This window comes from Prunus avium, chromosome 7 (assembly GCF_965620075.1).
Source record: "Prunus avium chromosome 7, drPruAviu1.hap1.1, whole genome shotgun sequence".
Taxonomy (NCBI): Eukaryota; Viridiplantae; Streptophyta; class Magnoliopsida; order Rosales; family Rosaceae; genus Prunus; species Prunus avium.
Genome location: NC_142290.1, coordinates 18,613,175 through 18,618,664, shown reverse-complemented (window position 1 = coordinate 18,618,664; position 5,490 = coordinate 18,613,175). Strand labels below are relative to the sequence as shown.

General features: G+C 41.4%; 1 non-coding gene across 1 annotated transcript; it reads left to right on the top strand.

Moving 5' to 3' along the window:
* Positions 1-4,469: 4,469 nt before the first annotated feature.
* On the top strand, positions 4,470-4,576 carry LOC148293057 (small nucleolar RNA R71). The gene has a single exon (XR_015825913.1). It is a non-coding gene; the product is annotated as a small nucleolar RNA R71 (small nucleolar RNA).
* The last annotated feature ends 914 nt before the right edge of the window (positions 4,577-5,490 follow it).

Genomic DNA, 5,490 nt, shown 5'->3' with positions numbered 1-5,490 from the left:
TACACCTATTGATTTCGGATCGAGCCCAAAACTTGGGCAACATCATATTATGGTGGGACGAGTCATTTGGTGACTTTTCAGTGAAATCCAACCACCAGAAGTACGGAATACACCAACCACTCCAACTAGGAACGAATTGCAGTTGAACTTGAATTGTCCAATTTCTTACACCTACTGATTTCGGATCGAGCCCAAAACTTGGGCAACATCATAATATGGAGGAAGGAGTCATTGGTGTGTTTCGAGTGAAATTCAATCGCTCGAACTATAAATTACCCCTACCACTCCAATTTGGAACGAACTGCCTTCGAACTTTATTTGTCCAATTTCTTACACCTATTGATTTCGGATCGAGCCCAAAACTTGGGCAACATCATAATATGGTGGGACGAGTCATTTGGTGACTTTTCAGTGAAATCCAACCACCAGAAGTACGGAATACACCAACCACTCCAACTAGGAACGAATTGCAGTTGAACTTGAATTGTCCAATTTCTTACACCTATTGATTTCGGATCGAGCCCAAAACTTGGGCAACATCATAATATGGAGGGAGGAGTCATTGGTGTGTTTCGAGTGAAATCCAATCGCTCGAACTATAAATTACCCCAACCACTCCAATTTGGAACGAACTGCCTACGAACTTTATTTGTCCAATTTCTTACACCTATTGATTTCGGATCGAGCCCAAAATTTGGGCAACATCATAATATGGTGGGATGAGTCATTTGGTGACTTTTCAGTGAAATCCAACCACCAGAAGTACGGAATACACCAACCACTCCAACTAGGAACGAATTGCAGTTGAACTTGAATTGTCCAATTTCTTACACCTATTGATTTCGGATCGAGCCCAAAACTTGGGCAACACCATAATATGATGGGAGGAGTCATTTGGGGAGTTTTGACTGAAATCCAATTGCTAGAAGTACGGAATACACCAACCACTCCAATTAGGAACGGACTGCCGTTGAACTTGAATTGTCCAATTTCTTACACCTATTGATTTTTTATCGCGCCCAAAACTTGGGCAACATCTTAATATGGAGGGAGGAGTCATTTGGTGTGTTTTGAGTGAAATTCAATCGCTTGAACTATGAATTACCCCAACCACTCCAATTTGGATCGAATTGCCTTTGAACTTGAACTGTCCAATTTCTTACACCTATGGAATTCGGATCGAGCCCAAAAGTTGGGCAACATCATAATATGGAGGGAGGAGTCATTTGGTGTGTTTTGAGGGAAATCCAATCGCAAGAACTATGAATTACCCCAACCACTCCAACTTGGAACGAACTGCCTTTGAACTTGAATTGTCCAATTTCTTACACCCATTGATTTCGGATCGGCCCCAAAACTTGTGCAACATCATAATATGGTGGGAGGAGTTATTTGGTGAGTTTTGAGTGAAATCCAACCCCTAGAACTTTGAATTACACCAACCACTCCAATTTGGAACGAACCGCCTTTGAACTTGAACTGTCTAATTTCTTAATCCTATTGATTTCGGATCGATCCCAAAACTTAGGCAACACCATAATGTGGTGGGAGGAGTCATTTGGTGAGTTTTGAGTGAAATCCAATCGCGAGAAGTACGGAATACAACAACCACTCCAATTAGGAACGGACTGCCGTTGTACTTGCATTGTCCAATTTCTTACACCTACTGATTTCGGATCGAGCCCAACACTTGGTAACATCATAATATGGTGTCAGGACTCATTTGGTGTGTTTTGAGTGAAATCCAATCGCCAGAAGTACGAAATGCTCCAACCACTCCAATTAGGAACGAACTGCCGTTGAACTTGTACTGTCCAAGTTCTTACACCTATCGATTTCGGATCGAGCCCAAAACTTGGGCAACACCATAATATGGTGGGAGGAGTCATTTGGTGTGTTTTGAGTGAAATCCAATTGCTAGAAGGACGGAATACACCAACCACTCCAATTTGGAACGAACTGCCGTTGAACTTGAATTGTCCAATTTCTTACACCTATTGATTTCGGATCCCACTCCAATTTGGAACGAACTGTATATGAACTTGAATTGTCCAATTCTTACACCTATTGATTTCGGATCGAGCCCAAAACTTGGGCAACATCATAATATGGTGGGAGGAGTCATTTGGCCTGTTTTGAGTGAAATCCAATCCAAAGAACTATGAATTACCCCAACCATTCCAATTTGGAACGAACTGCCTTTGAACTTGAATTGTCCAATTTCTTACACCTATTGATTTTAGATCGAGCGCAAACCTTGGGCAACACCATAATATGGTGGGAGGAGTCATTTGGTGAGTTTTGAGTGAAATCCAATCGCAAGAAGTATGGAATACACCATCCAGTCCAATTAGGAATGAACTGCCGTTGAACTTGAATTGTCCACTTTCTTACACCTATTGATTTTGGATCGAGCCCAAAACTTGGGCGGCATCATAATATGGTGGGAGGAGTCATTTGGTGTGTTTTGAGTGAAATCCAATCGCCAGAACTATGAATTTCCCCAACCACTCCAATTTGGAACGAACTGCCTATGAACTTGAATTGCCCAATTCTTACACCTATTGATTTCGGATCGAGCGCAAAACTTGGGCAACATCATAATATGGTGGGAGGAGTCATTTGGTGTGTTTTGAGTGAAATCCAATCGCCAGAACTATGAATTTCCCCAACCACTCCAATTTGGAACGAACTGCCTATGAACTTGAATTGTCCAATTCTTACCCCTATTGATTTCGGATCGAGCGCAAAACTTGGGTAACATCATAATATGGTGGGGGGAGTCACTTGGCGTGTTTTGAGTGAAATCCAATCCAAAGAACTATGAATTACCCCAACCACTCCAATTTGGAACGAACTGCCTATGAACTTGAATTGTCCAATTCTTACACCTATTGATTTCGGATCGAGCGCAAAACTTGGGCAACAACATAGTATGGTGGGAGGAGTCATTTGGCGTGTTTTGAGTGAAATCCAATCGAAAGAACTATGAATTACCCCAACCACTCCAATTTGGAACGAACTGCCTATGAACTTGAATTGTCCAATTCTTACACCTATTGATTTCGGATCGAGCGCAAAACTTGGGCAACATCATAATATGGTGGGAGGAATCATTTGGTGAGTTTTGAGCGAAATCCAATCGCTAGAAGTACGAAATACACCAACCACTCCAATTAGGAACGAACTGTTGTCAAACTTGAATTGTGCAATTTCTTACACTTACTGATTTCGGATCGAGCCCAAAACTGGGGCAACATGTTAATATGGTGGGAGGAGTCATTTGGTGTGTTTTGAGTGAAATCCAATCGCTAGAACTTTGAATTACCCCAACCACTCCAATTTGGAATGAACTGCCTTTGAATTTGAATTGTCCAATTTCTTACACCTATTGATTTCGGATCGAGCCCAAAACATGGGCAACATCACAATATGGTGGGAGGAGTCATTTGGTGTGTTTTAAGTGAAATCCAATCGCTAGAACTATGAATTACCCCAACCACTCCAATTAGGAATGAACTGCCGTTCAACTTAAGTTGCCCAATTTCTTACACTTATTGATTTCGGATCGAGCCCAAAACTTGGGCAACACCATAATATGGTGGGAGGAGTCATTTGGTGAGTTTTGAGAGAAATCCAACCGCTAGAAGTACGGAATACAACAACCACTCCAATTAGGAACGGACTGCTGTTGAACTTGCGTTGTCCAATTGCTTACACCTTTGATTTTGGATCGAGCCCAAAACTTGGGTAACATCATAATATGGTGGGAGGAGTCATTTGGTGTGTTTTGAGTGAAATCCAATCGCCAGAAGTACGAAATGCACCAACCACTCCAATTAGGAAAGAACTGCCGTTGAACTTGTATTGTCCAAGTTCTTACACTTATTGATTTCGGATCGAGCCCAAAACTTGGGCAATAGCATAATGTGGTGGGAGGTGTCATTTGGTGTGTTTTGAGTGAAATCCAATCCCTAGAACTATGAATTTCCCCAACCACTCCAATTTGAAACGAACTGCCTATGAACTTGAATTGTCAAATTCTTACACCTATTGATTTCGGATCGAGCCCAAAACTTGGGCAATATCATAATATGGTGGGAGGAGTCATTTGGTGTGTTTTGAGTGAAATCCAATCCAAAGAACTATGAATTACCCCAACCACTCCAATTTGGAACGAACGGCCGTTGAACTGGAACTGTCCAATTTCTTACACCTAGTGATTTCAGATCGAGCCCAAAACTTGGGCAACATCATAATATGGTGGGAGGAGTCATTTGGTGTGTTTTGAGGGAAATCCAATTGCTAGAAGGACGGAATACACCAACCACTCCAATTTGGAACGAACTGCCGTTGAACTTGAATTGTCCAATTTCTTACACCTATTGATTTCGGATCGATTGGTGACTATATTATGACTAGAAGGGGTTAGTCCTTTATAAAACATACGCATTTGAAGCTTCAATGGAATCCCATGATGAGGACATTGGTTGAGCAGCCCATTGAATCTCTCGCATGCTTCACAAAACGATTCATCATCTTGCTGTGCAAATAACAAGATCTTATCCCTAAGCATGTCGGTCTTTTGCGTGGAGAAGTATTTCTCCAAGAACTTCTTTTGAATGGCAGCCCATGTAGTGAGTGAACCAGGCTTCAAAGAATTCAACCAATATTTCGCCTTATCCTTCAAAGTGTATGGAAACACTCTCATTCGAAGTTGATCTTCTGTCACACCTGTCAAGGGAAAAGAACTCACAACATTAAAAATATCCTTTATATGAGTTAATGGATCTTCATTAGGTGAACCATAAAAGGAAGGCAGCATATTAAGATGAGAAGATTTAAGCTCATAATTTCGAGCTACAGTGGGCAGCAAAATGCTTGAAGGAGATGCTGGAATTGTTGGGATATCAAGTTCTCCCATGAACTCATTGGCAGCCATCTCTTCTTCTTCTTCTTGGTCTGAACTTGCTTCCGAATTTGAAGGTGAAGAACCAGGAAGTTCAGTGTGGAGAACAATACTTGTAAATGTGGCAAGAGCTTGCTCTTTTGCAGTTGACAACTCTCTTTCTAGACGATTATGAACTTCAGAGATCACCCGGTTGGGTTGCAACGATGGTCCCGCGTTCAAAGATCTGGAGCGTTGGAACGAAGACCTCACTTGTTCAAGGAACGGTCTTTTAGACATAAACTACCTGAAACAGAAAATTAGATTAATTAGAAACACTAAAAAGAATAGGGTAACCTTGGGCACATAACCAGGGAAGAACTTTCGTTCAGTCCCCGGCAACGGCGCCAAAATTTGTTGTTAATTATTATGTTAACTCGCAATTGTACGGGGCAATTAGTAATATAGCAAGACAAGTACGAGGTCGTACCCACGAAGACTGAGAAGTTCAAATTAGTTATGTACGTAGATTACCGAATTCAAGAAGTTAGGAAGTTAAGTCTAAAACAGAAATTAAAGTGAGAGTGATTGTGATTGTGAAA